The 23,917-nt window shown below is 43.3% G+C and overlaps 1 protein-coding gene across 1 annotated transcript in view; it reads right to left on the bottom strand.

The window, feature by feature from the left end:
• The window catches only part of Deptor (DEP domain containing MTOR interacting protein), a 127,330-nt gene that overhangs the window by 7,137 nt on the left and 96,276 nt on the right, over nucleotides 1-23,917 (bottom strand). The window lies entirely within an intron of this gene.

Below are 23,917 nucleotides of genomic sequence, written 5' to 3'. Positions count from 1 at the left end.
TCTGAGTGGGGTCAACTTGTATTTAAATATTATATTGGCCCAAAGTATTTATATGGTTACTTAGATCAAAACTGGAAAATATTAGAGGATGGCTAAATGTCAGTGGCAATGTTGCAAGGTTTCAAGATAGGGATTTAAGTCTTAGGCCACTTTGATGGATGACCTCAATCAGGTCATTTTCCTCTTTTTTTTATGTCTCATAATAAAATCATGTCTCATTTATAGAATAGATAGATAGGGTTAGAGATAGAGTGCTTGCTGTTCCAATCCTAGCACAAGCAAACAAATCAGACAGGTGAAAAGAGCCTGTCTTTCCAGGTTAGAATCAGATTATGCATTTAAAACACCACTATAATTCCATGCATTTTATCGGTACTGGGTTCTTTTAGTCTCTCTCTCTCTCTCTCTCTCTCTCTCTCTCTCTCTCTCTCACTCTCTCTTTCTCTCTCTCACACACACACACACACACACACACACTTTCTTTCCTCATTCATCCCTCCTCTCTTCCTTCATTTCTTTTGTGGTATTTCTGATTTGAACTCAGGATCTGGCCTTTCACTAGGCAGGCAATCTATGACTTCAATCAAATCACATTCCTTTTGCTTTATTTTTCAATACAATGAACAGGACAGCTAACCTCCTCTTTTTCCTCTTCCCATGTAGCTAGGATGACAAGCATGACCCACTGTTCCTAGCTTTGGTTGAGAAGGGTTTATTTAGTTATTTATTTGGCCAGGGGTGATTATAACTAAGATACTCCCAATTTCTGCCTCCCAAGCAGCTAGGATAACAGTCATGAGTCACCAGCACCTGGTTTATTTATTTTCTCATTAAAAAAATTCCTTGGCCATGGCTTAAGTGGTAGAGCCTTGAGCTGATGAGCTGAGGGACAGTGCCCACGCCCAGAGTTCAAGGCCACGATGGATCAAAAAAAATATATTATTCCTTGGAGTTGGAAGCATGGCTCAGTTGTGTCAGGTACTGAGTTCAAATCCTGGTCTCAGACCTAAAAAGAAAATTTCCTTGCCCAACTACCAGTGGCTCAGACTTATAATACTAAGATCTCAAGAGGCTGAGATCTAAGGGTTGAAGTTTAAAGCCTGTGCAAAAAAATTGAGCTTCTTATCTCCAATTAACTAGCAAAAACCCAGAAGTGAAAGTATGGCTCAAGTGGTAGAGTGCCAGTCTCGAGTAAAATAGCTAAGGGACAGCTAAGGGACAGGCACTGAGTTCAAGTCCTAATACTGGCATAAAAAAACCAACATCAGCAATAACAATAACAAAAAATCCCCACAGAGAACCATCGCCTTCAGGGTTAAATGGAAAGCAGCAAGCAAGCAGGTGGTTATTTACTTGCTGTTTTCTGCTTGTCCACTCAACGTACAGAATAACATCACCTCCAAATGTAAGAAGGTCACATGATCATTCTTTCTCTTTTCCATTTCCACAAGTTTGTCCTCACAGATTCTGGGTACATCTCTCTATTTTGTCAGTCTTGGCACTTGAACTTGGGGCCTGGATGATGTTCCTGAGCTCTCTTGCTCAAGGCTAACTTCTACCACTTTGAGCTATAGCACCATTTCTGGTTTTCTGGTGACTGATTGGAGGTAAGTCTCCTGGACTTTCCTGCTTGGGCTTGGCTTTGAACTGCAATCCTCAGATCTCAGCCTCTTGTGTAGCTAGGATTATAGATGTGAGCCACTGGTGCCTGGCACTGGGCACTTCTTGTACGAAATCAGCAGTTCTCAGGCATGGTGGAGGTCATAGTCATAATGGAGGTCAGGCTGGCAGGTCAGAATCCATCTTGAAGTGGGTCACAGTCATTTACAGGATGATTTAGCACTAACAGAGGTATTACCCAGTGCTTTGCTTTCTTTTTTTTTTTTTTTTCAGTTGCTGCAGCAGATCTGGGGCCAAAGAATGAGAGGAATTTCACCCCTCCCACCCAGAGTTGAACCTGAGATCTGTGTTCTCCTTTCCTCCACAGAGAAACTTCTGGTTACTGGGAGTTGCCAGGGGAGCTCAGTGCAGAGAGCTCTGGGTGGGCTCCTTCATCTTCACCACCATTGTGTCTTGTCTTTCTCACATAGCCTGTTTCAATGACCAACATCCAAAAACTAGGAAATCTTCACATAAAATCCAGATCCTAGACCCTCGGGAACAATAGGAAGACTCGATCTCAACAAGTCTGATGGCCACACATCTGGCCTGGTAGAGGTGGTTCTGTCTACTTCCTGCCTTCCTTAGTTTTAACTGATGGGCATGTGTGTGTGTAATCCCTGGTTGAAGACAAGGCACTTTCAAAACTGAAGGAAGTCAGGTGCCAGTGGCACACGCCCGCAATCTTAGCTACTGAGGAGGATCTGAGGATCACAGTTCAGAGCCTGGGCGGGCAGTAAAGTCCATGAGACTCTCATCTTCAATTAATCACCAAAAAGCCAGAAGTGGAGCCGTGCTTCAACGGGTAGAGTACCAGCTTTAAGTTGAAAAAGCTCAGGGACAGTACCCAGGTCCTGAGTTGAATTCAAGCCTCAAACCAGCACCCCCAGCCCCACCCTCACAGAACCTAAAAAGCATCAAATAATGGCAGATACAATGAAATTTGGTACACACATTTGGTATACATAATGGAATATTATACTACATAAAATGGGTCTAACCATAGCAACAAGCCTTAAGAATACTATACTAAGTGAAAAAGCCCGCCACCATGGGTGGCATGAAGTGTTCAAACAGGCCAGTTGGTCTACTAAGATTGGCTATTCCTGGTACCCAGGGGCTAGGGAGCAGGGAGGGAGGGGGGCACGGCACTGACTGTTAATGGGCATGGGGGTTATTTTTGGGAGTGATACTGATGCTCTAAAATTGTGCTGATGATCGTGTAACTGTAAATATACTGAAAGCCACTGTATAGTTTACATGGGTGAATTGTATATTTTGTGACTTGTATCTCAATAAACTTTTCAGAAGGAAGGAAAGGAGAGAGGGAGGGAAGAAGCAAGCAACACGGAAGGAAGAGAAGCTTGAGGGCAGCAGTGCATGGACCTCTGTAGACAGTGGAGAGGATTCAGGCTGAACTCCAAGTGGGGTCTGGTGCCTCCTGTGTTCAGGAATCCAGGTGCTTCAGCCCCTTGACTGGCAAAGGCCATGTGCTCAGGAGGAAGTGCATGAGCGAGCTCTGCTTAGGACCTCTGCCCAGGTGCTCAGGGTTCAACTTCATGCCTTACACAACTACAAACTGATGAATACATACCTGCAAGTTCCGAGACTGGCAGAGAACAGTAGAAGACAAGTGGTTTTAAGACGGTCTGATGGTTTTAGGTCTACTCAAATATGTACAGTATTAGCCTGGATGGAGCATGTCTATAATCTCAGCTACTGGAGAGGATGGAGTTCATGGCCAGACTGGGCTACCTAGCACAACCTTGTCTCAAGAAAACAAAAGCAAAAACTCCCAAGCAAACAAGCAAGCACAGAAACAAACTATGGTGCTGATCTTAGTCTCTTTCAGTCTCAGAAGGTGTTTATTCAATTAAGATTAGGTTGCTTTATTTATCTGTGCTAATTAACATCTCCACAATATGTAAGCCTAGACATTTATTTCATATCTTTTCCAGAAAAACAAAAAAACAAAACAAAAAAAAACCCCAGAAGCCATTTCTCAGGCTTACATTTCAGGTAGTATTTTTAGAACCAGGCTGGGAACAAAGACGTCATCTCTCCCTAAGTGGTCTCAACAACTGCTGTGGTTCCAATCTTACTAAAGACATGGCCCAGAGTGGCAGTCATTACTGAGCAAGCACTCTGTTAGAAAGGGCTCTCAATTAGCATCTACGGTACACAGTGTTTTGCAAATCAACACGTATTGTAAATACCCACAGGAAGCACAGCCTGGGGAACATCACTTCCCCTCTCTACTAAAGAACAGACAGTACACACAGAATGTGTAAGTGGGCTTCTTTCTAGGCCTATTTTAGGAGCATATTCCCCTTACTTGGGTTGGGGGTTTTGATCCTACCCACCACTGATAATGCAAATTCAAGTTAGGTGGTGATGTTTTTCTTCTAGTTATTTTTTTTCTTTTCCTTTTTTTGTTTGTTTGTTTTTTTGGGTCCGGTCATGGGGCCTGAACTCTGGGCCTGGGCGCTGTCCCTCAGCTCTTCAGCTCAAGGCTAGGGCTCTACCACTTGAGCCACAGAGCCACTTCCGGCTTTTTTCTTTTTGCTTATGTGGTGCTGAGGAATCGAACCCAGGGCCTCTGGCATGCAAGGCATGCGCTCTACCACTGAGCCACCTTCCCAGCCCCATCTTTTCCTTTTTTTAAATTTTGTTGGTTGTAGGGCTTGAACTTGGAGCCTGGGTGCTGTCCCTGAACTCTTTTGCTCCAAGCTAGTGCTTTACAACTTTGAGCTACAACTTGACTTCTGGTTTTCTGGTGGTTAATTGGAGGTTAAGTCTCTCAGACTTTCCTGCCTAGGCAGGCTCAGATCTCAGCTTCCTAAGTAGCTAAGATTACAGGTATGAGCCACTAGTGCCTGGATGATCTTTCTTGTATATGTCTGTTATCAGAGATCAGATGGTAGCTGAGAGCTGATGGCTCATGCCTGTAATCCTAACTACTCAGGAGGCTGAGCTCTGAGGATCCAGGTTGGAAGCCAGGCTGGGCAAGGCTCCAATAAACTACTCAGAAAAAGCTGGATATGGCTCTTTGGCTCAAGTAGTAGAGTGCTAGCCTTGAACACAAAGAGGTCCAGGGATAGCTCCCAAGCCCTGAGTTTGAGCCCCAGCACAGGCAAAAAGAAAAAGAAAAAGAAAAAAAGAAGGAAAGAAAGAGATCAGATGGTGTCTCATTTCTTCAGTTCTTTGAAAATGGATCCATCATGCGGACCTACTATGTACCTCATCTTCCACAAGGAGATAGTGCCGGCACTCCCAGAGAGATGAACAAGAAGCACATTCTCATTGCTTATAAGAAGGAACAAAAGCTTCACACAGTAGTGCGCCTAAGATAAGAAAGGTTCATTCACAAGTGTCTCTGAGCAAGCAGGTGGTGGAGAAAAGTCTTAACAACCAAAGTTGGCCTTGGAAGAGTTAATAGGAAGAGAAGGGCAGGACTCAGCAAAGTTCAGGGTGTGATCAGGTGAGGGTAAATACCTAGGCAGGCAGAGCTCCAGGCTTCCTCTTGATAGGAAGCCAAACCAACTACACAATCTTCCCTCTCATTCCTCTCCCTGTGCCGGTGCTGGCAGACAAATGGTATCCCTCTGGACAGACTGAGTGCCCACAGATTGTGCAACCCCACATTTGTTCTTACATGGCTGAAGTCCCACCGCAGGGGTGGGAGAGAGCAAGAGAGAACGAGAGCAAGAGAGAGGAAAGAGAAGAGAGGAGAGGACAGAGGAAAGGAGAGAGGGAGAGAGAGGGAGAGGGAGAGGAAGAGAGAGGGGGGGAGAGAGGGACAGAGGGAGAGGGAAAGGGAGAGGGAGGGGGAGAGAGAGAAAGAGAGGGATAGGGAGAGAGAGAGGGGAAGAGAGGGAGAGAGGGAGGGAGAGAGGGAGAGGAGGAGGGAGAGGGAGAGAGAGGGGGGTAGAGGGGAGGAAACATTCAGTGAGACCTCATTCCAGAGACAGAAAGAAGTAGAAGTAGAAGAAAGAAGACCGAAACAGATGGGAGAAAAATAATCAGAAGGAGTTGGTTAGTAGGGTATGGCAGCCAAATTAAATATTTAATCAATACAGAAAGCAGAAGCAAGATGACAAATTTGAAATTAAACAGAACACTCAGATAGATTCTAGGAATTATCCTGTCAGGTATCCAATCCCTCTGAAGTATGCCTGATGCCAGGAAACCAACCAATTAATGAGATTTTTCTCATTAAACTGTGGGCCAGTTGTACAGCAGAAGTGCCAGCTCTGCATTCAGTCAGCACAATGTAGAAAGCTATTTTCAGGAGTGGAGAATTTCTGGCCTATATACTATATACGACCCAGGAAATCATTTGCTATGTGATGGGACAGAAACCTACACTTCACATTGACTGCTCTTGCTTGTCTGCACATATTGATAATTTTATATAGCCCTTGAATGACCTTATAAACATCCACATCACCCTTAGCAGAATAGAAATGTTTCTTCCTCCTTAAAGTACAACCCAAGTATAAAAGGATGACTTTCCAGCTGGTGCTGTAGCCCACACCTGTAATACTAGCTACTCAGAGGCTGATATATAGCAGACTTATCTCCAACTAACCAGCAAAAAGCTAGAAATAGACATGTGGCCCAAGTGGAAAGCTATCAGCCACGAGTGAAAAAGCCAAGCAAGAGTGTGAGACCTTGTGTTCAAGCCCAGTACCAGCACACACACAAGAAAAGAGAGAGAGACAGAGAGAGAGAGAGAGAGAGAGAGAGACAGAGACAGAGACAGAGAGAGAGAGAGACAGAGACAGAGAGAGAGAGACAGAGACAGAGAGAGAGAGAGAGAGAGAGAGAGAGAGAGAGAGAGAGAGAGAAGGAAAAGGAAAAGGTTGAAATTTAGAGCTCAGAAAGAAAAAACTTCTAACATATTTTGATTGTTCCTATTATTTGGACTATGGTGCAAATACACCTGACTTTCAGAATATTACAGATTGAGAACATCATGTTGTACACATTTAGATAAAGCATGATCTTTTAGTACACTGTTGGTGGGAATGTAATTTGTTCAACAAGCTGGAAAGCAGTATGGAGCTTACTCAGTAAACGAAACATAGAACAACCTTATGATCCAGCAATTCCACTCTTAGGCATTACAAACCTAGGATATAGTAAAGCCACCAACCCAACCATGTTCATTGTAGCACTATTCACCATAGCCAAGGGATAGAATCAGCCCAGTTACCCCTAAATGGATGAATGGATCAAGAAAATGTGGTATATATACACAATGGCATTTTGCTCATCTGTTAGAATGATATTGTATCCTTTGTAAAGAAATGGAAGAACCTGGAAAAAATCATTTTAAGTCAGACCAGAGAGACAAACAATGCATGCCTTCTTTTATATGTGGAAGCCAGAATTAATTTATAAGTAAACACTTCGGAGTGGTAGTCAAGCATCCACAAATATATTAACTGAAACATGGCAGATTCAGGGGAGAACTTAAATGGTGTAATTCCTTAGAAAGGCTAACTCATAGTCCAACAAGAAAAACATCAAAGGATAGGTGCTTGAAAGGTGGGAGGGATTAAAGAGAGAGGAGTAGATGGAGAGGAAAGGGGAAATAATGAAGTTATAAAATTTAAGGTATATCTACAAATTCAAGAAAATTGAGGGAAGTGAAGAGGGTGGGAGGGATGAAGAATGATGAAAGCCTGGCTCATGAGACTCTTATCTCCAAAAAACTACTCAGAAAAAGCCAGAAGTGGCACTGTGGCTCAAGTAGTAAAGCACTAGCCTTGAGTATAAAGAGGTTCAGGGATCGCGCCCAGGCCTGAGTTCAAGCCCCAGCACTGGCCAAAAAAAAAAAAAAAAAAAAAGTAGCATTAGAGCCTGGCACTAGTAGCTCAAACCTGTAGTCCTAGTAACTAAGGAGGCTGATATCTGAGGGTTGAGGTTGAAAGCCAACCCAGAAGACAAATCCCTAAGACTCTTTTTTTTTTTTTTTTTTTTTTTTTTTTTTTTTTTTTTTTTTTGTCGGTCGTGGGGCCTGAACTCTGGGCCTGGGCACTGTCCCTCAGCTCTTCAGCTCAAGGCGAGCGCTCTACCACTTGAGCTACAGCGCCACTTCCTCCCTAAGACTCTTATCTCTAATTAAGCAACAGAAAGCCAAATGAAGGTGTGGCACAAGTGGTACATTGCCAGCCTTGAGCAGAAAAAACAAATAAGAGAGTGTGAGGCCTAGAGACTCAATCCAAGTACTGGCATAATAAATTTAAAAAGAAAAAGTTGCTTCAGAACTGAAACTGTCCTACATTATAATTATGTAATTGGCTGAGATATAAACCGAGGGAGAGCCTGGCCTAGACCGTACAAGGGCCTGGCTTTAGAAAAAACAAAACGGTTCCTCACCAAAGTCTTTGAGACAGACGCTGAATCCAGATGTACTGGTAAGTAGAATCCATTACACTCAACGACTGCCTGATGTTTACATACACATTTACATTTATCAATCATACTACTTAGAAATTTCTGATACTGGGTAGTAAGTTGTGTGTTTATGCCTGGTACAGCCAGGACAGCAAAACACTGTTCTTGGTAAAACAAAACAAGAGCAACAAAGTAGAGAACAAAAATATAACTAAAAGCTGTACATCCAGCCCCATAAATCTCTCTTTCAAGTATGCAACTGGCTGGAGAGACGTGCACATGGGAGGAGACAGAGATCCAGTTCTTGGACAAACACAGGCCTCTCTCCCCAGAGAATTCACGTTTCTTTGTGCTGTGTGCACAGTAAGCATACTATATGCTTATGGTGTCCTCCAAGAACAGACTGCCCCATCAGCCTTGAAGCAAAGCCAACTCTCGATAAGAATGACCCTCTTTCACAATAAAACAATAACAACAGTAACACAAAGTTGTACAAAAGCATTTTTGTTTTAAATTGAGAAATTCAAAGTGCCTGTTGCCTCCACACAGAATCTGCCCACTTCCTGGTCCAAACTGTTGGTGTGTTTCTGATTTAGACTTGCCCCTGGTCCACTTGGCTGAGCTGGGGAGCTGATCTCGGGGGAGAGTGGTAGACTTAAAGAAGGGGAAGGCATGAGAAACTCTGGCTCTAATGAGTTGGCTTCTCAAAGTGAAGACGCACACTTCCTGGGAACTCTCTCTAGAGATGTGGCTGAGGCTGAAGGAGGATGTGTAGGCTATCCTGATGGTTCCTGTTCCCATCACAGGCAGCTCAAGGCTGAACTAGGACACTTCTGAGCTCTTCCTGCATGAAAGACAGACAACAATGTGGTCTGTCTGGTGGTTTCCCAAGGTGGTTAGTGTTTGGTATCTGGAAAGAAGCAATGTGTGCATTTTACAACCACAGGGTTCCGTGGGTCTCTTCTATCAGTGAAGGGAAGGCACCATCACCTAAAAGCCAGATCTTACTCTTACCCTCTTGGGCTCCCATACAAAACTGGTTGACTCTGTGGCTGCAGAAAGTTCCTTGTTCCTTAGAACTTCCCTATAATTGTAAGTGTGTGTGTGTGTGTGTGTGTGTGTGTGTGTGTGTGTGTATGTGTGTGTGTGTGTGTGTGTGTGTATGTGTGTGTGTGTGTGTGTGTGTGTGTGTGTGTGTGTGTGTGTGTGTAATTCTTTTTTGCTGGTCATGGGGCCTGAACTCTGGGCCTGGGTGCTGTCTCTCAGCTCTTCAGCTCAAGGCTAGCGCTCTACCATTGGAGCCACAGTGCCACTTCCGGCTTTTTCTGTTTATGTGGTGCTGAGGAATCGAACCCAGGGCCTCATGCATTCAAGGCATGCACTCTACCGCTGAGCTACCTTCCCAGCCCTGTGTGTAGAATTCTGACCTCTGAAGAAACTTTCTTAAAGTAGATAACAACTCCCACACAAGGCTCTACAAGGCCAGCCTTCCTCCATCATCCTAAATGCTTTTCTCCATAAGAATCCTTTACCCCCCAATTCTCTATTTGTCCTTGAAATGTTTATTTTTCTATTGCTTAACATGTTTCTTTTCCCCTGAGTTGTGCGAAATTAACATAAAGATTGATTCTTAACTAAGATGCAAGATATTAAGGTTATTCATCAAGCAACTAGTTGCTCTGTAACTGTTTTCATAAATCTATGTTTCATATATTATTGCACTCCAAAAGGACAATCTGTAGCATGTTAGGAACACTACCTGACTTCTAAGACTGTGTCCTCTTTTTTATTCCCCTCCATTTTCCTCCAGTGTGGTAAAGCTCTGATCTAGAGGAAGAATAAAGTGTGTGTGTGTGTGTGTGTATGTGCACACACCCAATCAGAGGTTGTGTAGGCAGAGATGGTGATTTCTGCATTGTACATGCATAGCCTCAGTTGGCTACGTGCATAATGCAGAGATTACCAGCTAGTTGGTAATGATTTGGTGAGAAAAGTAGAAGGGTTATGAGTAGCACTGGCTCCAGGGAAACTTCCTTTTAGATACAGTAAGATCTGGACTAAGCATCCTGGAGGGATCCATGTAGCTGGCAGCTACTCTAGGATCTTCCCTTATTCTACTGGTATTCAGCCCAATTCAGGCTAAGAGACTCGGGACTGTATCAGTTCAAGAATGTGTGCTGTGGGGTCAAGAGGCCCTCTGTACTGAGCTGTCCACAGTATGAGAGTAGAGCTATGGCAGGCAGTGAAAGTGTACATGGCCCGGAGTTTCCTCTGTGTCACACAGTCTTTAGGAGCCTCATGGCACAAGTCACGGGGAGCTGTATGGGTTTGGATGTGGGGACCCCTCCAAATCTCCATTCCTAGCCAACAGCTAGCCTCTGGTAGAGTGACTAACTTATTTTGCCTAGAGTATTAGCCAGATGGAGAAAAGAAGGACTAGAAAAGTACCAGAAAAGTTAACTTTACCACATTTGAAGAGCACTAGGATATAACGGAAAGATGGTGGCTCTGGAACCAGACGGGCCTTGGATGCTTTTTGTCTTCTGGCTCGGCCACTGAGTTACACAATCAGAGGCTGTGACTCAACACTGTCAAATTCAACCCTAAACCACAGCTAATATTGAGCTCCTGGGCTGGTGACCAAGATCCATGAAGGTAAAATAGAGCAAGCTAACAGCAAGGTACTCTAACAATGACTACAAAGATTGCCTCGTTCTAACCTGTATCCCTGAAGAATACCACTAGATTCTTAACCAAGCTCGAACTTCTTTACTAAATCTTTTTTGTGGGCTATTTTTTTTTTTGTCAGTTGTGGGGCTTGACTTGGAGCCTGGGGGGGGGGGAGGCTGTCCCTGAGCTCTTTTTGTCAAGGCTGGTGCTCTAGCCCTTTGAGCCACAGCATCACTTCCAGTTTTCGGGGGTTAGTTGGAGATAAGAGTCTCCTGGACTTTCTTGCCTGGGCTGGCTTTGAACTGCAATCCTCAGATCTCAGCCTCCTGAGTAATTAGGATTACAGGAGTAAGCCACCAACACCCAGCCTTAATTTACTAAATCTTTATGCAAGAATGTAGTGAATTTATAGGTTAGCTCTGGATGACTGACTTTACTATGAACATTTAAAAAAATGCTTAATAAGCCTGGTGCTCATTCGTGCAATCCTAGTTACTCAGGAGGCTGAGATCTGAGGATCAGGGTTCAAAGTCAGTCTAGGCAAGCTCTATGAAAGTCGAAGTAAAGCTGTGGTTCAAGTGGTAAAGTGCTAGCTTTGAGCAAAGAAGCTTAGGAACAGAGTTCAAGCCCTGAGTTAAAAACCCAGGACACACACACACACACACACACACACACACACACACACACACACACACACACAGGACACACACACACACACACACACACACACACACACACACAGTGCTAGCTTTGAGCAAAGAAGCTTAGGAACAGAGTTCAAGCCCTGAGTTAAAAACCCAGGACACACATACACACACACACACACACACACACACACACACACACACACACAGTTCAAGCCCTGAGTTAAAAACCCAGGACACACACACACACACACACACACACACACTTAATAAATAATAGCTTAACAAAGAAACCCTCAACAACAAAAATGCTTCCAGAAAAAATTTCCATACAACTTTATTTGGCATAGTTCTATTTCTCTGTCTCCTAACAAAGTAGCTGAAAGAAGCCATGGTGAGCATATGACAAGGGGTTGGTAGTATTACTTCATTATTTCCAGGTTTGGAGAGAAAATACTGAACAGAAGACTGGTGTCTTAAATATATGCAGCCACTCTGCATCCCTGTCTCAAGGATCCAGAGGATGTAAGACAAGGATAGTTTGATCTCCTAAGAGAGAATGGTATAAACCCCTCATTCTGGATATGTGGTTCTACATCCCAGAGTGTCTATAAGATCTAATATTCCAGGAAAAGTCTTTGAACCCTCGCTCTATCAAGGGCAGCCTCACACTGGCATTACTGATCAAATCTCAGATTCACTCTCTTCACCCTACCAACTTGTATTGTGTATATTTTGCAAGTGGCTAGAGAAAGAACAGGAATGTACAAGATTAGAGCTTTGTGGTGCTAGCTGACTAGAATAGAATTATATTTCCCCAACTCCTTTTCCTATACAATTTCAGGTTCAAGTTGGCTCAAGACAATCATGCATAATATCTGGAAAGTAGAAATGAAGCAACTACTATTGCTAATGGCCACTGAGGTTCATTCAATAATGTATAGATGCAAAAGTGCAGGGGAAGAGCAGGATGTGACTTGCCCTGACTCTCTGCGGTTCCAGTTCTGAGTTAGTGAGAAGAACTAATCATCAACTAATGGCTTTACTGACAAATTATGGCTTCAAAACGTCCACCACTGATGAGGCCATAGCTTTTCAGAGATCATCTGGAACTAAACTCCCTTGTGAAATCACTCCAGAACCATCAGGAATGAAATTAGTCACTCAGAACAAAGAATTTGAAGAATGAATGTTTGAGAACCATAAGCAGCCAAGCGGGGGGCACAGGATTGTGGAAAAAGTAGGAGAAAAAGGAAGAGGGGATACAGATGCAGAGATGACAGGTTATAACTTATGTTCCTTTTCCTAGAAAGTGAGAGAGAAATGCCTAAGTGCTGGTAGCGGCTGGATGCCAGTGGTTCACATTTGTAACCCTTGCTATTGGGAGGATCCAAGTTCAAGGCCAGCCCTCAGCAAAAACTATGCAAGACCTCTCTGAAAACCGTAGTGGGTGCATGTATGTCATATAAAACTATGTGAGATGCTGAGGGTAAAAAGGCCCATGACACTTCCTCTCCATAGAGTGAACCTAGAGGAGATGTTGCATGCCTGTAATCCCATGGATGATTAGGGAGCCTATAGCATAGGCAGATCAAGGCTCATGTGTACACCTATCCTAATAATAGCCAGTGAAACAGGGCCAGAGAGGTGGCTCAGTGGTATTAATCAGGTCTAGAAAGTATGAGGCCTGGAGTTCTAATCCAAGTACTGCCATAAAAAAAAAAGTGCAGGCAATTTCCAACTTGATTGTCTATTCCACCACTCTGTCTAGCTCTTTATCCCATATGAAGAAACAGTAAGACATCTCAGGCTTACTACTAGATATTCTAAAGGAGATGGGACTTGTCAACTGTGCTGGAGACAGGAAATGAGAGAATCAGAACTGGACTTGTAGCAGTGAAATCTGAAGGTGAAAATGTCACAGTACTGGGCATCCAGTGTTGTCGCATCTGCAGACACAAGACCTCCAAGCATTAAGCCTGGACAGGCTTGCTAGCAATTGCAAAAATGGAGGTGCTGACAGGAGATGCAGGCTGAAGGCAAACCTGGGCAGAGACTTGGAAAGGTGGACGTGCTGATGAGATAAGCTGGCGCAGAGTCCAGGACTCGATGGAGTAAGGGCTGAGGGCACTGGCAGAGATTGAGATGGACACTTGACTTTGAGTGATGGACACCGGGGGGGGGGGGGTGGTGGTGGTGAAATGGTGAAGAACAAGAATAGAATTGTCCCAGCAAAATGGAACACTGACCTGTATATATACATGGATTTTTAGTAGACTAGTTAAGAGTTTGAGACACACAGAGATGGCCCATAGCTCAGGATTCTAACTTAACAGATGTGAGTATCACATAGGACCCAGCCTCCCCAGTCTTATAAAGTAGCATGCATGTCTGCTTCACAATGGTCCTACAAAGTAGAATTTGATCTCACGAACTCTAGTGTAGGTACGTGCAGGTAGCCACCCTGCCCAGAACACGGCGCAGTTGAGGCCCTGCAGTCTCTACCGTGGTCACACAGCTGGTCACGTGACCACTACAGAAACAGCTTTCTTCTTTGAGATGCAGGACGCTCTGTGGGCCCTTCTGAGCCAGGTGGCTCCTTATTCTGCCTGTTCCCTGCCTTTGCCATGGGTCCCACTGTGGATTTGTCCTAAGTTAGGAGAAACTCATGCCAAAACGGAGTGGGTAAGAATCTAGATGTGAAGGGGAGGGGACAAACCTCCAGATCTGAAAACTAAAGATCCAAGTATTGAGCCGGAAGTGGTGCTGTGGCTCAAGTGGTAGAGTGCTAGCCCTGAGCTGAAGAGCTGAGGGACAGCGCCCAGGCGCAGAGTTCAGGACCCAGGACTGAAAAGACAGAGAAAGAGAAAGAAAGAGAAAGAGAGAGAGAGAGAGAGAGGCATGTTAGAATTAATTAGAGACTGATTTTCTGAAATAGCCTTCAACTTTCTTAGGGATAGTATGAAGGATATCTCCTTTTCTTCAAAAAACCTTCTGTTAGCTGGACACTGATGGCTCATACCTGTAATCCAAGCTATTCAGGGGGCTGAGATCTAAGGATCACGGTTCAAAGCCAGCCCAGGCAGGAAAGTCCATGAGACTCTTATCTCCAATTAGCCATCAGAAAACAAGAAGTGATTCTGGTGGAGTGCTCACCTTGAGCTAAAGAGCTGAGGGACAGAGCCTAGGCCTAAGGTTCAAGCCCCACAACCACCACCACCAACAACAAAAAGCCTTTTTCTGTTCAAGACTGGGGCCTTCCCAGGATACAACACCACACCTCACTGCAGCCTCTCCAGGGGTGTTTTATGCAACAGAAACTGCCTCACACTAGAAGTGAGGGAAGGCCAGCTTTCTTGAATGCCACTTGGCCCAGATGCAACAATTCAAAGCAACAAAGCTGAGGGCACGAGTAATTAGTTGGCTCTGAAAGGCAACCGAAAGAGCAAGGGCCTGCTTCTTTGCTTGGTTTGTTCTGTGTGGATTTTGACATGAAGTGGGGCTCATAAACTTCCAAGTATGTGTGTAACTGACACTCTGCAAGGAAACAGTCCAAAGGACGCAAAAACAAAGGTATTTCAAAGCCGAAGCATAGAGCACCATCCTCCATTTGAATTAGAGGCAGGAAAATGAATGCAGCGCTGCATCCAGGGTGGAGAGTACTCTACATCATGGCCATCTTTAAAGACTATTTCCAAGCTGGGTGATGGTGGCTCACACCTGCAATCCTACCTACTCATGATCTGAGGATCATGGTTTGAAGCCAGTCCAAGCAAAAAAGTCTGTGGGACTCTTGTCTCCAATATACTACTCAGAAAAAGCCAGAAGTGGCACTGTGGCTCAAGTGGTAGAGTGCCAACCTTGGGCACAAAGAAGCTCAGAACCAGTGCCCAGGCCTTGAGTTCAAGCCCCAGGACCAGTAAAAAAAAAAAACTAAAAAGTTAAAAATATAGATTGTTTCCAAATAGTGTCCAGGTCTGGGCCTCAACTCAGGCCAACTCCAGTCTGGGCATTCCTTCAAGGTTCTCTGAGTTCTTGTTTATGTTTGCTTTAAACAAGAGGATTATGTTCAAGATCAGTACCCAAAGTGGAATTTATGGCACAAACAGAGCTGGAATTCACTCTTGGCCCTGAACACCTCACTTGAGGCTTTTTCCTTTTTTAGGATAGGGTCTAAACTATGCAGCCCAAGCTGACCTTGAACTCAAGATCTTACTGTTTTCACGTCCTCAGTGCTGAGATTAGAGATACACACCATTGTGTCCCACCCAAGTGTTCATTTTCTTATGTGTAAAATGGACTTGGCAGTACTATATCTCTATTTTGGGAAGTTGAGAATAAAAGGAAAACATCTTTATATACACATTTGACACAAACAAGACATTATTATTATTAATAATATAATATATATATAATAATATAACAGATCAAAAGGGGGAAAAGGAGAGTGAGAAGAGGCAGGTAATTGAAATCTATTGTAAATGTGTTAAAATACAACAAAATCCTCCTCTATATAACTAAGTTAAAAGAAAAAGAAAAATAAACAGATGAACATAAAAGAGTGCACATCATTATTAGTTACCAAAAGACTATGATGGTAAAAGTGAGCTAGAAAAAAATCAAGAAACAATATAAAGGGAGTGCTCCACTGAAGTTCATCTATTTCACATATTTTTGTCAACATCATGTCGGAAATGATCATAAGTTAGCCCTGGTCTTCTCACTTAACACCGGCTGAAGTCATTTCACTTCACTGGTCCTTATTTTTACTGTCTGTAAGATGAAGAGGCTGGTCTGGAGGACTCCTATCCTAGAATCTGTGGATCTGTTTTATATGATCTACAGAAAGCACTTAATTGTTCAGATGTGATGCACACACCGTGTAGGTCTGTTTTGTGGACATGTGCTTCACAGATGCTACTTGGTTCTTAACAAGTCATTTGACTCCCAAATGGTATTGAGAATTAGAGGAATCTTTCTATCTGTAAGGTTCTGATTAATGGCAGTAACACTTTGGAAACTCCAAAGACACTGGTGAGGGTATTTCAACATATTCTGGACAAAACTTAGCTTTAGTTATGATTTATAAAGCCACCCACTGCAAAACCATAGAAAAGAGCCAAGAACTGAAATGTTCTAATGCCTATTAAGAGCACTGCCAATGGCTGCTTTCACTTCATAGAAGTCAGGTTGCCTTGAAGGTGATCACAAAAGACAGCAAGTCCACATGAGTCCCTTAGGCTCCAGGATAGCTTGGGATCCCTACAGTCTGGTGGCGTTTTGTACACTCTGGCCTCACATTCCACAGCGGTCCTGGTGGAAGGAGTCTATTAGTACATGGGCGCTGGAGAACAGACAAGAAGAAAATGAAATGTGAGGGCAAAGGCAAACATGTCTAAAGCTTAGACTCAGCCAGAGTGAGAACATGAACCATTTTCAAACAAAACATAAAGTAAGAAAAAAACAGATGCCGAATCCCTGAAGAGAACAAGGTGTCTGGTAATACTCAGTAGGAACTTTGCGCAGGACCCGCTATTATCACACCACAGCATCCACACTTCCATCTCAAGAAACACCAGGCTTCTTGCTTTTAGGAATCACAGCAAGAACGACAGCAACAAAATAGTCACGGAGGGAGCCCAAATGTCAACAGATTTGGGCTATTCAGATCCTTGATATTTAGAAAGTTCACAGACAAGGATACATTCTGGTTTCCACAGCTCAGTCCTTTGAATTTTTAAAAAAAATATTGACATGAATTTATCACCTGTCTCAAAAAGTCATCTATATATCAGTATATTCTAGGAGAGTAGCATTAAACACAGCATGAGCCGATATACAGTGGTCCAAATACAATATGATGCCTCTGTACACAGATTATCTAAATCCCTATGATGTGAAAGATATATCTGGCCTATACTTTCTTTCGAGATAATCAGTTCCATGTGAGCACAATAATACCAAAACATGGGATCTAGGTCTAGACATATATGAATTCATACACACATCTTAGCTTTCAGCTGTCTTCTTCTTTTTTAAAGTTTTCTAGTGGTTAATTGGTAATAAAAGTCTCATGGACTTTAAATCCCAACCCTCAGATCTTAGCCTCCCTAGTAGCTAGGATTACAGGCATGAGCCACCAACACACAGCTTCAACTAATTTCTTTCTTTTTTAAAAATCAGTCCAGGGGCTTGAACTCAGGGCTGGGACACTGTCCCTGAGCTTCTTTGGTTCAAGGCTAGCACTCTACCACTTGAGCCACAGTGCTACTTCTGGCTTTTTCTGTCTATATGGTACTGAGGAATCAAACCCAGGGCTTTATGCATGTTAGGCAAACACTCTACCACTAAGCCACATTCCCAGCCTCCAGCTAATTTCTTAATCCATTTAAACATGGAGACAATACCTGAGTATCAGGATTGCTATAATAAATAATGCCAGAGGAAATGTATCTAGGATGATGCCTAGCATGGCCTATCATGTAACCAAAACTGCTGTAGTATTATCTTAGAATTAGGTAGTCATGAAATTTACTGAAAATCTAGTATATATGCTAAGCATAAAATTCAACAACCACCTTTTTGGTAGGGTACACAGTCTAGACTCCAAGCTGTCTGCAGCTTCTGTATGTGACTCATGTCACCTATTATCTGCACATTCGTCCCCACGCTCAAAGGCTTTTAGGAAATAAAATGTGAAGCTAGGAGCTGGTGACTCACACCTATAATCCTAGCTACTCAGGAGGCTAAGATCTGAGGATGGAGGTACGAAGCCAGCTTGGGTGGAAAGTCCATGAGACTCTTATCTCCTAACCACCAGAAAACTAGAAGTGGTGGTGTGGCTCAAATTGGTAGAGCACTAGTCTTGAGTGAAAGAGCTCAGGGACAGCACCATAGCCCTGAGTTCAAGCCTCACGGCCAACAACAACAATAATATGTAAGTCATTCACTTGAGGTACATTTTGGAAGTATCTTCAACTGTAGGTCTCTGGCCCAAGCAATTGAGTGGGTGATGATGCTGTTTACTGAGATAGAAGAGGCAGCAGGAAATACAGGAATGTGCAAAACAAGACTTGGTACCCTTCATCCCTGTTCCAGGTATGTTTGACCCTGTGTCAAACTAACATCTTCCATTTCAGCTATCATTTTCCTTCCTCTCACAGGGTCTCTTTGGAGGACCCTAGCTGTAACTTTAATACCCACAATATTAGATGTCATCTGTCAGAAAAAAAAATGGCAGATGGAATTTAGAGAATTTAGAGGTATCTCTAAATTCTAGAAATGAATAAAATGTGCACATATGCAAACATTTGTATCTGACAACGCCAGCTCCTTGTACGTAGCCATGCTCCTGCCAAAACCTATAAATTATAGTTTCTAACAAAATAATTGCATGGAATGCAGACCATCAGGTAGCAGCATAGTTTGTAATTAAATATTTGCCAGTAATCAATATCTGCCTTGTCTTGAAACCTTCAGCCCCAAGGACAAGTATATTTATTGCTAGCTTTGCTCACAACTGCTCACTGCCTGCCATTGAGCATGCAAAGTAGAAGGAACTCAACAAATACTTGTGGAAGGATGTTTGTGCTGTTTACTTTTCAAAGAAAGGTTATTAGTTGTCTCCCACAAGCCACTGTCCACTTCCTCAAAGAATGTTTTTCCTTTCTGGACATATGACCACAATCTAGATTAGTTTCTTAGGGTTATTAACAAAGCCCCAAAGAGTGGCTGGTTGATGACAGAACCACTTTGCCTTGCAGTTCTGGATGCTGGAAGTGAAATTAACAGTTGAACAGGGCTTACTTCACTTAATATTATATTAAGTGAAGTAAGCCAGGCCCAAAGAAACATAGGTCCCATGATTTCCCTTAGTTGCAATATCTAGTATATGTCTGAGTCAAGCAGAAAAGGTCAGATAAGGTGATGTTAGCAAAATGAACCCTAAGATATGTATTTTAAATGTTTTTTTTCTTTCATGCATTTGTTTCTAACGCAATTATAAGACTATTTCTTTGTTGCTTTGTATGTCCTTCCCCCACAGTATAACCCCTACTTTCACTGTATTTGATGTCGGTATAATTTGTGGAGGGGAAGGGGAAAAACAAGTCGTTTAAATAAGGATACAGGTGGACCTGTTGCAACAATGAGAAGTACAAGTTGTCATGTTGAAAACGAACTTTACAACTTTGGTGGTGGGGGGGAGGATTGGGTGGGGTGGGGGGAGGCTGGGAAGGGATGGGAAGGGTAAACAAAGGAGGAGGCTACAATGCTTGATAAGAAATGTACTCATTACCTGGCCCACGTAATTGTAACCCCTCTGTACAGTATTTTCACAAAAAAAAAAAAAAAAAAAAAGAGTTGAACAGGGCATGCTGCTCTTTCTGAATACTACAGAGGTGCGTGCTTTCTACGTCGACCAGCTTGCTTTTCTTGTGTGCAAGCAATCCAGTTACATGGACATTTTCTCCATGTGTCTCTGCCCCGTGGGGCCCACTCTAATAACCTCATTTTAAAGCCCTTCTTCCCAAAGGACAAAAAGGTCCCATTCTTGGCTACTAGGGGTTAGGACTTTAATAAATCTTTTTGGGAGCTTAACGTATCTTTTTGTTGCCAATACTGCTGTTCTCCCCAGACAAGGTACACATGCCAGGTGCTGGTGGCTCATGCCTGTAATCCTCATTACTCATTAGGCTAAGATCTGAGGATCATGGTTCAAAGCCAACCCAGGCAGGGCAGTCTGTGACTCTTATCTCCAACTGAACACCAGAAAACTGGAAGTGGAGCTGTGGCTCAAATGGTAGAGCACTAGCCTTGTGCTAAAGAGCTGAGGGACAGTGCCCAGGCCTGAGTCCAAGTCTCACAACTGACAAAAAAAGAAGGGATACACTTGTGACTGAAACTGTTTATGTACAAGTCCCATCCCCATTCTAATTTTTTTTCTATTTAAACCAACAGCTCGTGTCTGTACCCTGAAGAAGAGGAGGAGAAGGAAGGAGAGGAGGCAAAGGCAGAGGGCTCCAGTTAGCACTTTTTTTTTTTAACCAAGTGATGCCTTGTTCTGTGTTTGATATAGCAAGAAGATGCTAGGCCCACGTTTGTTTGTTTGTTTGTATGACTTCTCCTACCACGAAAACAATGAGTTAAATTACCTCCTATTCTTTATATAATTACCTGCCCTTAGATATTTTATTGTAAGAACAGAAAGTAGGCTAAGGCATATTCTTTTCCTCAGGGTTACGCCATAAAGCAGTTACATTTGCCATTTTCAGATGAGAACCTGAGATTAAGCATTCCTAAAACTATACTCTTCCTAAGAGAGTTAGGATAGTATACTGCAATATGGATGACACATGAGCACTAAACCTTCTTCCCATGATATAGACTTTTGGCTACTGTTCTATCACTTCATGTTTTGTTTGTAAATACAAGCTCGTTTAAGTAACCATCTGCAGAAGACTCAGAATAACACAATAATTCTAACAAGCAATATCATAAATGACACTGTGACTAGATCCTTACACTGCTTTTGCTATAAAGTACTGATCCTTTACTTGGGCCCATGAACTAACGAACCCACCCCCCCCCAAAAAAAAAAAAAGTTTGGCACCCTTGCTTCGATTTCTGCATCTGTTCTTTGCTTGAACCTTGAAGCTGCTTTGGAATCTAGGTTGGATTGATAACATCTTGGGCTGGAGGAAGGGAACAGCAGAGCCTCCTCAGGACAGACCACCCACCAGGTTTACAGCAATTTGCTCACCCAGACCAGATGGCTCCCAGCCCAAAGCCAGGACAGAGACTATGACTAACCCGGCCACACTAGTGACTGAGACTGTTTACGTACACCTCTCACCTCCTGTCCTAATTCTTTAAGCTCAAAGCTCTTGTCAGTCCCCCGAAGATGGGCTGCGTTCTTCCCGCTTCCTGTGCAGTTTTTGCAATCTCCTTTCTCTGCCCTTCGCCATCACTCAGTCCTTTATATGGCTATTTGTGTGTGGGGTCAAGCAGCCAGATCTGACTAGGGGAAAGCCTGGAGTATGGACCTGGACCCTAAAACTCCACTTTCAACACCTACACACATTTACTGCTTGCCTAGTATTCATGGCTCACTTGTAATCATAGCTATTTAGGAGGCTGAGATCTGAGGATCATGATTCAAAACCTAGGCAGAAAAATCCTTGAGACTGTTATCTCCAATTAACCAGCAAAAATCAGAAGCAGAGGTATAGCTCAACTGGTAGAGCACCATCATTGAGTAAAAAAGCTAAGGGACCGAACCTTGGCCCTGAGTTCAAACCCCAGCACTGCCTTCCCCCTCAAAAACTTACTGTTTAGTATGTACCAGGGGCTAAGCCAGAATGCACATCACATTTAATCTTGACTATTGTAAGCCACTTTATTGGAAAAGTAGAAATTCTGATGCTTAGAGTTGAAGCGATTGTCATTGGTCTTAACAGAAAGGTAAAGCTGAACTCAAGCCCAAGGTATTTGATTCGTAAACATAGGCTCCGTGTCAGATGACCCAGTGCCAGTAAAAAACTATAAATGGGAGCCCCAGGTGAACATGGAAATGCGTCACAAGACACAGGGCATGAGACAAGTCAGGTGGAAAGTATGAGTAGGGTGGGTCAGAAGCAGTCATCGGTGCCTCTGGAGATTTCTAAGTGGAACTCAGTGTTGGCAACAAGGCTGATGGCAAAGATGACACCACTCAGGAAGGACCTTGTGACCCGAGTATCCAGCAGAGTGTGGGAAAGGGGTGGAAGAGGGGGTGACATTCTAGATGAATTTAGGAACAGAAAAATGGGGGAAATCGGGGAGAACTCAAGGGTAACAGGCAGGAGGCAACTTGGGGCTCGTAATGTTGAAGCTCAGAGCCAGCAGACAGAGCCAAAGACTGAAGATACGACCAATTGTATTTTACCAACAGGGTGTCTCTTGGAGATGTGCCCATTTATTCATTCTGAGGGAAGGGAGGGGCAATAAGTGTGGCACGCAAGGGCTCAGCATACATTAGATCTGGTCCCAACCTTAGCAAGAGCAGATGCACTGCATCCTCAGTTAACGTAAGAGAAAGGCCAAGGGAAGTCAAGTGTGCCAAAAGCCAAAAGTGACCTCCATGTTAGGAGTGGAGCCAGCATTCTGTCTAGCTCTAATGACCCAAGTTCTTATGGCAGAAAACATATGAGTGATTGCCTTGGGTAGAAAGAAAGAGAGTAGACATGAAGAGCTTTCCAGCGTGACAGACATGTCCTGTGGTCTGACAGATTTGTGTGTGTGTCTGAGAAAACCTGCCCAATTATCTACTTAAAAGCTGTGCCTGTTCTGAAAAGGCTTGATTTAAAGCACACGTTCACAAAACTCCAGAGCTTCCATTATCTAATTCATCCCTCCTCATGGGGACTGGGAGGAAGGGGAAGAAGCATAATCCCTAAAGAGAAAGAAACTGCTTCTTAGAGTGCAAAAATGTTGTCTTTCTAAGCAGCACTCTAGCATTGAGCAGCACCCCTAGCTTCTGTATTTGTAAATATAAGGCAAATGTGCACGCATAAGTGTGCACACACACAGACACATAGGCAGTAGACAGAATGCGTAAATAAGAAAACTGTGAATTGCTGGTATCCAATTTTGTCAAGAAAGATAACTAGGGAAAGAATATGTCTCAGGAGGGCTCTTCCAGGGGGTGGTAATCAAAACCAGGCAGAGAGGGCTGGGAATGTGGCTTAGTGGCAGAGTGCTCGCCTAGCATGCAGGAAGCCCTGGGTTCGATTCCTCAGTACTACATAAACAGAAAAAGTCGAAGTGGTGCTATGGCTCAAGTAGTAGGGTGCTAGGCTTGAGCAAAAGCAGTTCAGGCTTAGTGCCCACGCCCTGAGTTCAAGCCCCAGAACCCCTCCGCTGCCCTCTCACACCCCCCCCCTCCAAAACAAAAAAAAACAGGCAGAAAAATACTATCTTTCCAAATTTTCCTCATCCTGAAGTCTCACATGGCTTTCAGGAAACCAGGCTGCCTTCTATACAGAATAAGCCCGGTGTGTACCTATACAAGGATACGTGCATACACACACACATTCATTTAAAAAAAATTCTATTTATTCTGTTTGCTTGAAGCAAAGTCTTATTACGTAGTCCAGACTTCCTGTCTGAATATTGAAATGATAGGCATACACCACCAACCCAACTCTATTCATTCAGCTTTCTGCTCAAACCTTTCCTCTCTGAATTCCAGAAATGGTTGTCCTTCTCATCCCCCATCCACCCTGCAAAAACTACAAGCACTGTTTGTTTTGTTTTGTACTTCATTATTCTCGTCTTGGATTGTGATTTTATATATATATATATATATATATATATATATATACATACATATATATATATATATATATATACATATTCAACAGGATGATTATGAGCCTAATCTATCTCTTCCTCTTTCAAATACAAATCCCATGCTGGCCTATCATAATACCCAGCACCTAGTAGTGAACAATAATGATTGACAAGTAAGAAATTATGCACTTGAGGGGTTGTCCGTCTGT

Source organism: Dipodomys merriami, unplaced genomic scaffold, assembly GCF_024711535.1.
Source record: "Dipodomys merriami isolate MVZ:Mamm:240054 unplaced genomic scaffold, mDipMer1.0.p SCAF_4, whole genome shotgun sequence".
Lineage (NCBI taxonomy): Eukaryota > Metazoa > Chordata > Mammalia > Rodentia > Heteromyidae > Dipodomys > Dipodomys merriami.
The sequence above is the reverse complement of the archived record's forward strand: the minus strand, read 5'-3'. Positions and strand labels throughout refer to the sequence as shown.